Raw genomic sequence first — 12,357 nt, forward strand, 5'->3', positions numbered from 1 at the left:
TTCAAGAAGGGTTCTAAAAACAAAATTGTCTTTGGAACCACAGCCCACAAAAGTAGACTAGGACTTGTGCACTAAACCTAAATAGTGTTACTGCCTGCTAAAATAGAAGATTTAAGTAGTATCCAGAGTCTCCCAACATCCAAAATGTCCAGGAGATAATGGAAAAGCACTCATCATACCCAGATCTAGTAAAATCACAACTTTACTGGGAAAAGACAATTAACAGATATATCACTGAGATGAATCAGATGTTGGATTTATCTTAAACGAACTTTAGAGCAGCTGTCATAAAAAATGCTTCAATGAGCAATTACAGATTCTCTTGAAACAAATGGAGAGGGCATTCCCTGGTGGTCTAGTGGTTAGGACTCTGTGCTTTCACTGCCGAGGGCTTGGGTACAATCCCTGGTCGGGGAAATAATCCCACAATCCATGTGGCGAGGCCAAAAAAAAAGAAAAAAGAAACAAATGGAGAAATACATAAAATTTCAGCAAAGAAACAGAAGTTTCGGGACTTCCCTGGTGGCGCAGCGGTTAAGAATCCACCTGCCAGTGCAGGGGACATGGGTTCGATCCCTGGTCTGGGAAGATCCCACATGCCATGGAGCAACTAAGCCCATGTGCCACAACTACTGAGCCTGCAAGCCACAACTACTAAGCCCACATGCCACAACTACTGAAGCCCATATGCCTAGAGCCCGTGCTCCACAGAAAGAGAAGCCACTGCAGTGAGAAGCCCGTGTGCCACAATGAACAGTAGCCCCTGCTTGCTGCAACTAGAGAAAGCCCACATGCAGCAACAAAGACCCAATGCAGCCAAAAATAAATAAATAAATGTATTAAAAAAAAGAAACAGAAGTTTCAAAAAAAGAACCAAACAGAAAGTATAGAAGTGAAAAATATAATAATCAAAATAAAAAACTCATTGCATGGGTTCAATAGTAGCGTGAAGATGACAGGATAGACTCAGTGATTGAGGACAGAACAATAGAATTTCTCCAATCTGAACAAAAGAGAGAAAAAAGATGAAGGGGGAAAAAAACCTCAGTCTCAGGGACCTGTTGGACAATAACAAAAGTGCTAATATTCATAAAATTGAAGGAGAAGTAAAAGTGAATTCAAAGAAATAATAGGTGAAAATGACCCAAATTTGGTGAAAGACAAAAACCCACAAATTCAAAATGCTCAGTGAAACTCAGACAGGAAAAGTAAAAAGTATCCACACCAAGACACATCATAAATAACTTCTGAAAACTAAAGATAAAGAAAAAAATCTTGAAAGCAGCTAGGGATAAAAGAAAATGCATTACCTGTATAATAACACTGATTCAGATGATAGTGAATTTCTCATCTGAAATTATAAAGGCTAGAAGGAAGTGATACATTTTTCAAATGATGAAAGAAAAAATAGTGATACATTTTTCAAATGATGAAAGAAAAGAATATCAAATCTGGGAATTCCCTGGTGGTCCAGTGGTTAAGACTCCACACTTTCACTGCTGAGGGCATGGGTTCAATCCCTGGTCAGGGAACTAAGATCCTGCAAGCCATGTGGCACAGCCAAAAAAAACGTCAAATCTGTATTCCATGATCAGCAAAAATATCCTTCAGGAATAAAGGGGAAATAAAGACATTCCTAGATAATAGAAAACTTATAAATTTTTTACTAGCAGAATTACCATTAATGAATGGCTAAAGAATGGAAATGATAACAGAAGGAAGCTTGGAACTTCAGAAAGGAAGGGAAACAATTAAGTGTGTAAAAATAAGGATAAATATAACAGACTATCCTTTTCCTCATGAGTTTTTTCAATCATGACGGATTCTTGAAACAAAAATTATAACACCATCTGATGTTGGGTTTAATGTATGTAGAGGAAATAAATAAGAAAATTGCATTTAAAAAGTGAGAGGGTAAAGGGACATAAATAAAAATAAAATTTCTACACTTTACTACAAGTGGTAAAATGTTGATGACAGTACATTGTGATATTACATATGTGTATTTTAATACCTAGAGCAAACATTAAGAAAACTATAGAGGGAATTCCCTGGTGGTCCAGTGGTTAGGCCTCCACGCTTCCACTGCCGGTTCCCTGGATTTGGTCCCTGGTCAGGGAACTAAGATCCCACATGACACCCAGCACCTCCAAAAAAAAAAGAGAGAAAGAAAGAGAGAAAGAAATAGAGAAAGAAAGAAAAAGAAAACCATACAAAGTGATATACTCAAAAATACAATGTAGGTACTTCCCTGGTGGCACAGTGGTTTAGAATCCACCTGCCAATGCAGGGGACATGGGTTTGAGCCCTGGTCCGGGAAGATCCCACATGCCACAGAGCAAGCAAGCCCGTGTGCCACAACTACTGAGCCTGTGCTTGAGAGCCTATGAGCCACAACTACTGAGCCCTCATGCCACAACTACTGAAGCCCACGCACCTAGAGCCCATGCACCACAACAAGAGAAGCCACTGCAATGAGAAGCCCATGCACCGCAACAAAGAGTAGCCCCCGCTTGCCCAAACTAGAGAAAGCCCACGCGCAGCAACGAAGACCCAACACAGCCAAAAATAAATAAATAAATAAATACAATGTAAATCAAAATGGAATTCTAAAAAGTATTCAAGTAACCTACAATAAGGCAAGAAAAGGAAAACAGAGGAATGAGAAAGAGAGGGAATAAACAGAATGCAAATAATAAAACATTAGACTTTAGCCCTAAGGTATCAATAACTATGTTAAAGGTAAATAGTATAGATACATGAATTAAAATACAGAGATTTAGGGACTTCCCTGGTGGTGCAGTGGTTAAGAATCCACCTGCCAGTGCAGGGGACACAGGTTCGATACCTGTTCCAGGAAGATGCCACATGCCACAGAGCAACTAAGCCTGTGTGCCACAACTACTGAGCCTGCGCCCTAGAGCCTGCAAGCCACGACTACTGAGCCCATGTGCCACAACTACTGAAGCCTGTACGCCTAGAGCCTGTGCTCTGAAACAAGAGAAGCCACTGCAATGAGAAGCCCACGCACTGCAAGGAAGAGTAGCCCCCACTCGACACAACTAGAGAAAGCCTGTGCACAGCAATGGACCCAGCACAGCCAAAAATAAATAAATAAATTTTAGAAAATAAAATAGAGAGATTCACAAAATGGCTTTTAAAAAATACCCCACTATATGTTGTCTACAAGAAACTCACTTCAAATATAACATAGGTAGATAGAAAGTAAAATGATGGAAAAAGATATACTATTCAAACATTAATTTGTAAAAGCAGGAGTGGCTATATTAACATCAGATAAAGTAGACTTCAGAGCAAACAAAATTACCAGGGACAAAGAGGAATATTACACAGTGATAAAAGAGTCAATCCACCAAGAATACATAGCAATCCTAAATGTGTGTGCACCAAACAACAGAGCTTCAAAACACATGAAGCAAAATCTAATAGAACTGAAAGGAGAAACAGACAAATCCATAATTATAGTTGGAAACTTCAATACCCACTCTCAGCAACAGAACTACTAGACATAAGATCAGCAAGATTATACAGCTCAACAACACCATAAAACAACAGGACCTAATTTATAGGACACTCCATCCAGCATCATAACTCACATTCTTTTCAAATACCAATGAATATTCACCAAGATAGCTCATATTCTGAGTCATAAAACAAACTTCAACAAATGTAAAAAACTGAAATCATACCGAGTATGTTCTCAGACCATAATGGACTCAAACTAGAAATCAATTACAAAGTCAACAGGAAAATCTCCAAATACTTGGAAACTGAATAACACATTTCTCATTAATCCATAGGTCAAAAGGAAATCTCAAGGGAAAATTTTAAAAACACACTGAACTAAATGAAAATGAAAATACAGCATATCAAAATTTGTGGAATGTAGCTAAAGTAGTGCTGGCATGGGAATTTAGAACTAAGTGCTTACATTAGAAAAGAAGAAAGGCCTCAAATCAATCATGTAAGCTCCCATCTCAGGAGACTAGAAAAAGAAGAACAAAATAAAATGAACTCAAAGAAAGCAAGCAGAAGGAAGGAAATAACAAAGATAAGAGCAGAAATCAATGAAATTGAAAAAGGGAAAACAATAGAGAAAATCAATTAAACAAAAAGCTGTTTCTCTGAAAAGATCAATTAACTTGATAAACCTATAGCACTGATTGACTAAGATAAAGAGAGGAGACATAAATCACTAATATCACAAATGAGCCAGGGGATCTTTCTACAGATCCTGAAGCCAATTGAAAGGAAAATAAAGTTCTCAACCTGGTAACCAAATTCTTTGGAAGGAAGATGCTATGGAAATGTCTGTCTATAGCAAATATATAGTCAATCCCTGACCAAAATGTTCATTAAAAATGTCACTGTATTTTTCTTTTCTTTCTTTTTTTTTTTTTGGCTGCACTGTGCAGCTTGCAGGATCTCAGTTCCCCAACCAGGGATTGAACTCGGCCACAGCAGTGAAAGCCTGGAATCCTAACCATTAGGCCACGAGGGAACTCCCAAAAATGTCACTATTTGGAAAAGAAACTTGCAAATTATTGTATTTCTTTGACATTAGGGTCCCCCCTGCAAAAAAAAAAAAAAAAAAAAAGAACTACCATATGATTCAGCAATCCCATTTCTGGGTATATATCCAAAGGAACTGAAATCAGGATCTCAAAGAGCTACCTGCACTCCCATGTTCAATGCAGCATTATTCACAAGAGCCAAGGTATGGAAGCAACATAAGTGTCTGTCAACAGATGAATAATGGATCAAGTAAATGTGATATATATATATATACCACATATACAAGAATATCATTCAGCCTTAAAAAAAAGAACGAGGGGGCTTCCCTGGTGGCGCAGTGGTTGAGAGTCTGCCTGCTGATGCAGGGGACACGGGTTCGTGCCCTGGTCTGGGAAGATCCCACATGCCACGGAGCGGCTGGGCCCGTTAGCCATGGCCACTGAGCCTGCGCGTCCGGAGCCTGTGCTCCGCAACGGGAGAGGCCACAACAGTGAGAGGCCCGCGTACCGCAAAAAAAAAAAAAAAACAACGAAATCCTGTTATTTGTGACAACATTGATGAATCTGGAGGGCATTACGCTAAGTAAAATAAGTCAGACAGAGAAAGACAAATACTGCATGGAATCACTTATATGTGAAATCTAAAAAAAAAAAAAAAAAGTCGAACTCATAGAAACAGAGTAGAATAATGGTTGCCAGGGGCTGAGGGGTAGGGGAAACGGAGAGAGGTTGGTAAAAGGGTACAAACTTCCAGGGAATTCCCTGGCAGTCCAGTGGTTAGGACTCCATGCTTCCACTGCAGGGGGCACGGGTTCAATCCCAGGTTGGGGAACTAAGATCCCGCATGCCAAGCAGCCAAAAACAAACCAAAAAAAGGGTACAAACTTCCATCTGTCAGATGAAGAAAGTCTGAGGATCTAATGTATGACATAGTGAGTATAGTTGATAACACTGTATTGTATAATTGAAATTGCTAAGTAGAACTTAAATGTTCTCACCAAAGAAAAAGAAGGGGAGAGTAAATGTGTGAGGTGATGGATGTGTTTTTTTAAAAAAGGAATACTATGGGGTATTCCCTGGTGGTCCAGTGGTTAGGACTCCGTGCTTCCACTGCAGGGGACACAGGTTCAATCCCTGGTCGGGGAACTAAGATCCTGCATGCTGTGTGGTGTGAAAATAATTAAATAATTTTTTAAAAAACCGGAATACTATGAAAAACCCTATGCGTATAAATTTGACAACTTAGATAAAATGGAACATTTCCTTGAAAACCACACACTATCAAAACTCAAACAATATGGAATTTATAATCTGAATACTCCAATAACTACTAAAGGAGTTAGATTTGTAATTTAAAAGGTCTTGGGAAAAAAAGTTCCAGGTCCGCATGGTTTCACTGGAAAATTCTACCAACATTTAAAGAATTAACACCAATTTTACACAATCTTTTCCAGAATACCAAAGAGAAGGGAACATTTCTGTGTCAGGGTCCCCAAGACCATCCCCAGGCTCAATGATTCAACTAGGACCTCAGCATATAGTCAGACTCAAGGCTATTATCTATTACAATGACAGAATACAGACCAAAATCAGCAAAGGAAAAAGGCACATGGGGGAAGTCCAAAGAAAACCAGGCACAAGCTTCCAAGGGTTCTCTCCCAGTGGAGTCACACAGGATGTACTTATGTCCTCCAGCAAAGAGTTGTGACAACACATGTGAAATGTTGTCTATCAGGGAAGCTCATTAGAAGCTTAGTTCCCAGGGCATTTATTGAGGGTCGGTCATGTAGGCACCCTCTGCTTAGCACTTACCAAAATTTCAGACTCCCAGAAGAAAAGCAGATGATCAACATAAACCATATTGTTTGTACAGTTTAGGCACAGTGAGATACTCTTATCAGTCCTGGGAATGGGAGGAACTCACTCCAAATCCAAGTTTCCAGATGCCATCCAAGAACCAACCTTGCAAACAGGCCTTTCAAAGGATAACAGTCAGGTCTGCTATGTTAACTCTTCTGCACAGCTTGGAAATCAGGAGACTTGAATTTTAGTCCCAGTATAAATCACATTTGTACAAACAGTTTAGGCATAGTGAGTCACTCTTATCAGTTCTGGGGATGGTGGAAACCCTCCTGAAATCCCAGTTCCCAGAGGCCCGCCAAGGGCCTGCTATGTTAACTCTTTTCTGCACAACTTCTTAACTCATATTATGAGGCCAGTATTCACCTAATATCAAAACCAGACAAACATGGCATGAAAAAAACTCTCAAAACTTCTTTCAGGGACTTTGGCACAAAAATCTGCAATCAAATATCAGTGATATAGAATCCAGAAAGGTATAAAAACAATTATACCATGGCCAAGCGGGGCTTATTCCAGCTATGCAAGGTTAGTTCAAAAATCAATATTCAATCAATGCAAACTACCATATCCACAGGCTAAAGAAGAATCATATGTTCATATCAATTGATGCAGAAAAAGCATTTGACAAAATTCAGCATTCATTCATGATAAGAACTCTCAGCAAATTAGGAGTAGAAGGGAACTTGCTCAACTTGATAAACAGCATCTACAAAAACAAACAAATAAAAAAACACACTGCAGCTAACAGTTTTCTTTCTTTCTTTTTTTTTTGCGGTATGCGGGCCTCTCACTGTTGAGGCCTCTCCGGAGCACAGGCTCCGGACGCACAGGCTCAGCGACCATGGCTCATGGGCCTAGCCGCTCCGCGGCACATGGGATCTTCCCGGACTGGGGCACGAACCCGTGTCCCCTGCATCGGCAGGCGGACTCTCAACCACTGCGCCACCAGGGAAGCCCCCTAACAGTTTTCTTAATGGCAAATTTCCCCCTAAGATAGGGAACAAGGGAAGGATGTCCACTCTTATTCAACATAGTACTGAAAGTTCTAGTCTGCACAATAAGGCAAGAAAAGGAAATAAAAGGCATACTGATTGGAAAGGAAGAAATAGAACTGTCCATACTCATGGACAACATGATTGTCTGTGTAGAAGATCCCAAATAATCTACCAAAAAGATTCCTAGAAATAGTAAGTGGGTTCAACAAAGTCAAAGAATACAAGATCAACAGCCAAAATTAATTGCATTTCCATATACTAATAATGAGCAATGAATAAAGAAGCTGAAATTTTAAACACAATATTATTTACAATCACGCCAAAGAAAATGAAATACGATATACACTTAACAAAACATGTACCCGATCTGCATGCTGAAAATTCCAAAATGCTGATGAACGAAGTCAAAGAAGATCTAAATAAATTGAGAGACACACATATCGTGTTTATGGATAGAAGACTCAATATAGTATAGATGTCGATTCTCCCCAAATTGATCTATAGGTTCAACACAATTCCTATCAAAATCCCAGCAAGGTTCTTGTAGATATAGACAGGCTCACTCCAAAATTTATATAGAAAAGCAAATGACCTTGAATGGCTAAAACAATTTTGAAGAAGAATAAAGAAATATATAGCTACAGTAATCAAGACTGTTTGGTATTCACAGAGGGATAGACACGTAGAACAATAAAACAGAATAGAGAATGGAGAAATAGCCCCACACAAATAGCCTAACACAAATATGCCCACCTGATTTTGCCAAAGGTGAAAAAGCAATTCAGTGGAGGAACAAATAGTTATTTTAACAAATTGTGTTTGAGCCATCAGACATTCATAGGCAAAAATATGAACCTCGACCTTAACTTCACATTTTATACAAAAATTAATTGAAAATGAAGCATGGCCTTATATGTAAAATATAAAACTATAATACTTTTAGAAGGAAATACAAGAGGAAATTTGTGGGACCTAGGACTAGGTGAAATTTTTCTCAGATATGACACCAAGTCATGATACATAAATGCAAACATTGATAAGTTGGACTTCATCAAAATTACAACTTTTGGCCTTCAAAATCTCTTAAGAGGATGAAAAGACCAGCTACAGACTGAGAAAAATGTTTGCAGACCACATATCTGACAGAAAACTTGTATCTAGAATATATAAAAAATTCTCAAAATGTAATGGGCAAAAGACATGAACAGACATTTCACCAAAGAGGATATACAAATGGCAAATAAGCATATGAAAAGATGTTGAACATCATCAGCTATTGGGAAGTGCAATTTAAAACAAAGAGGTATCACTACACACCTATTAGAATGACTAAAATAAAAATATAGCGACAACACCAAATGCAGGCAAAGATGTAGAGAAACTGGATCTTTCATACATTGCTGGTGGGAATGTAAAATGGTACAGACAATCTGGAATTTTGGGCAGTTTCTTATAACACTAAACTTATACCATTCGACCCAGCAAATTGCACTCTTGGGCATTTGTCACAGAGAAGTGAAAACTAATGTTTACACAAAAAACTCTACATGAATATTCATTGCAGTTTTATTCTTAATAGGCAAAAATTGGAAACAACCCAAATGTCCGTCCATGGGTAAATAGTTAAACAAACTGTAGTACATCCATAGCAATACTACTACTCAGTAATAAAAAGGAATGAACTATTGATACATGCAACAACTTGGGTGGATCGCAAGGAAATTATGCTGAGTGAAGAAAAGCCAGTTTCAAAAGGTATGATTCCATTTACATGTGATAAAATTGCGCAGTACTATATACACAGACACAGAAACGAGTGCATGTAAAACTGGTGTAATCGGAATAAGGCCTGTGGATTGCACCGATGTCAATATCTTGGTTATGTGAGATATTACCATTGGGGGAAATTGGGTGAAGATTACATGAGACTGTTCTGTAATATTTTTTTACAGATCCTGTGAATCTATAATTATTTTAAAATAAGTATAATAAAATGAGGGAAGTCTGAAGGACCATGAATATTTTAGAATTCACACATTTGCATATTATGACATAGAGCTTACCTTTTTGTTTAGTCTAGAAATGTAAATGAAAATGACAATTATGAGTTCATGATAAAGGGTTTGTTGCTTAAACATTTGTATGAGTCAGTATTCCACCAAAGAAGCAGACCAATAGCTATAGACACACACACACACACACACACACACACGTGCGCGCGCACACTTTTTCTCTCTCTCTCTCTCTCTCTCTCTCTCTCTCTTATTCATTCATTAATTAGAAGATATTGGCTTACAAATGTGGGGCAGGCTAAGTAAATCCAAAATCTATAGGGCATGCAGTCAGAAAGGAATGATCAGGCCCACTCAGATTCTCCAGGATAATCTCCCTTACTTTATGTCAACTGATCAGGAGCTTTAATTACATGAAAATACCTTCACAGCAACACCTTGGTTAGTGTTTGGTTGAATAAATGGAGGCTGTAGCCTAACCAAGTTGACTCATCAAAAAGCCACACATCATAAACCACTTGTGCTTGCAACTGAATAAATTTATTCTGTTAATAGCCACTTTGGCTTGATTATTATAGGTAATTCAAGTGCAAACGACTTAAATCAATAGTGGCCGACAAGAGTTGTATACATGAGGGTCCACTTATACAACTTTAGAGTTGAAAGGGGCCATGAAAAGCTTAGGTAGTATTTCAACACGGCCCAGGAACCTCCCCGTCGTCGGCGTCTCCGGCCCTTAGAGGCGCTGAGGCTCCTCCCGACGGCAGCGCGCCCAGCAGGAGCAGAGAGGAACCCACCTGGAGCCCAGCGCCGCGGGTGCGGGAGCACTAAGTGGGCGGAGCCTCGAGGCGCGCGGCGGTAGCGACGGCGCCCAGCCCGCCAGAAGAGCGCGCGGCGGGCGGACGGCGGGGAGCCAGTCGGGTAGGGCGAGCGCGGACAGCGGTTGGCTGCGGGGGGGGGTGGGTTGTGAGTGGAGCGCGGGGGGTGGGGGGACGGGGGGAGGAAGGAAGGGGAAGAGGCGGAGCGTGGGAGCGCACAGTGTCAGGAATACAATAGTGCTCCGCGCCGCTTCAGCCGCCGCCGCCGCCGCCTCAGCCGCTGCAGCCGCCGCCGCCCAACCGCCTGCCCAGCGCTGAGGCCTGACGGGCCGGGCGGGCGAGGGCCGAGGGCGGGAGCTGAGGCACTGGGGGCGGCCCCGGCGGATCCCGTGGCGGGGCGGGGGGCGGGGGGCGGGGGTGGGGAGGAGATTAGGGGGCAGGTGCGAGGGAGGGGAGAGAAGAAAGCGAGCGGTTCGGGGGGCGGTTACCACCCCTACCCGACTCGCCAGGCACGTTGCCGGGCCCGAGTGTGGAGCCGGGAAGGAGCGGCGACCGAGCTGCGCAAAGGTAGGCGCCACTGAGGCTCGACGCGGGGCGAGCGGGCTAGGGGGCGTCGCGTTGTGTGGGCAGCGGGAGTGGCGGCCTCGGGGAGTGGAAACGGGCGCCGCGGAGCGCAACGTCCCGGCCCAGCCTCGCCGCGCTCCGGGTCGCTTCGGCTCCTCACCGCGGTGGCCTCTGGCGTCCCCAGCGCCTTGGGGCCGAGAGCGTGTGTGGGCTGAGGTAAAGTGCCCGGTGGTCCCTCGGCCGGCCGGCGCAGCGCCGGGTGGCCGGCGCGGGGGTAGGGGTGGTGGGGGCGCCCGGCCGGGCTCGGCTGCGGCTACACTCGGGCAGGAATTGAGCGCCATAACTGTTGCGGCCGTTCCCTCCGGTGCCCCATCCTGGCGCCCCCTCCCTCCCGGTCCACTGCCTGCTCTCGGTGCTCCCGGGGTCAGACCCGCGGCGGGAGGACCTGCTCTGCCGGCCGCCTGGGGCCGGATGCTCCGGGGAGCGGGGGCGCGCCCTGACTGTTTCGATGTTGGGGGGCGGGAAGAACTGAGTCCCGGAGACTGGGGGCCGGGCGGTGCGGGCGGCGGCGAGGTCCCCGGTGAGCCCGGGCGCCCCGCGGGCTGGCGAACTTTCCCTCCCCCTCGCGTCATTGTTCCGGCGCTCCGGGTCCGGATCCGCGGTGAGCGCCGGGCGGTCCGGGGGCGGGGGTGGCGAAAACGGGAGGGCTTTGCCAGTCTTATGGGAAAAATTTCCCATCGCTGGGCAAGGCAAAGTTAACTTTTCTCCAGCAATCGAGTTGGTTTTATTCCCTCCGCCGTGGGGCAATCGATTAAAAAAAAAGAAAAGATAGCCTTCCTCCAATCTTTTTCTCTCGCTTTTCAGAGCCACTGCTTCGGTGAAGTCTGGCTTTAAATTGCACCGGGCAACCTGCGTTTATTATTTGTGAGGAGGAAAGGGGGGGCGGGATTTCGAGTGTGTGACCGTAATGGTGGTATGTGAAGGCATGTTTAAAAGTTGGTATCATTGTGTAGCCCTGGGACATATGCAGCTCCTAAGCATTTGGCAAGAAACTTGTTTGGCCGCTTCTCTGGATTTCTGAGTTGCAAGGAAATCCATGGTCTCAGATGTTCGAGAGATTGTTTTTGATGTGAGATCCGTTGATCTGTGAAGCTGAGGATGAGGTCCCCGTGTCGTCCCCCCCGCGTCCCCCCACCCCCCTGCCGTCTGATTGTGTAAGAAATCAAAACCGTGTTGATGGTGATTCCAGTGGCCTGGAGGGAAAGGCGACCTCATTCCCTGATACAGATAACTGTCTGCTTCTCTCAAAACTGGCAAAGTAATGGAAAATAATTTAGGTAAAGACTGGTTGCACAACATCTTGGCTTCGTTTAAGCAACCCAGAATCCACTTTCTCAGAGTAGTTCTCTTAAATACCTTCCCTGCAGCCATTTCTTGTCAGCCTGGGGGTGAAGGCGGGGTGTGAGAAAGGAGTCGGCCTGAACAAAGCATCGCGTTTTTATTTAATACTTTCATAACATCTGTAAACAATGGGAATGTGGATCCCAGGCCTCTGTACCTTTTGAATAGT

The 12,357-nt window shown here is 43.2% G+C and overlaps 1 protein-coding gene across 4 annotated transcripts in view; it reads left to right on the forward strand.

The window, feature by feature from the left end:
- Positions 1-10,250: 10,250 nt before the first annotated feature.
- JADE3 (jade family PHD finger 3) overlaps positions 10,251-12,357 on the forward strand; it is a 153,487-nt gene continuing 151,380 nt past the window's right edge. For 2 of the 4 annotated variants that reach the window (XM_032619542.1, XM_032619541.1), the window contains exon 1: positions 10,674-10,790. The gene's annotated coding sequence lies outside the window, so the exon portion shown is untranslated. Of the gene's footprint in view, positions 10,327-10,664; positions 10,791-12,357 lie in introns of those variants that run through there. The other 2 variants (XM_032619543.1, XM_032619544.1) reach the window with 2 other exon arrangements.

The sequence above is a fragment of the Phocoena sinus genome, chromosome X (genome assembly GCF_008692025.1).
Source record: "Phocoena sinus isolate mPhoSin1 chromosome X, mPhoSin1.pri, whole genome shotgun sequence".
Taxonomy (NCBI): domain Eukaryota; kingdom Metazoa; phylum Chordata; class Mammalia; order Artiodactyla; family Phocoenidae; genus Phocoena; species Phocoena sinus.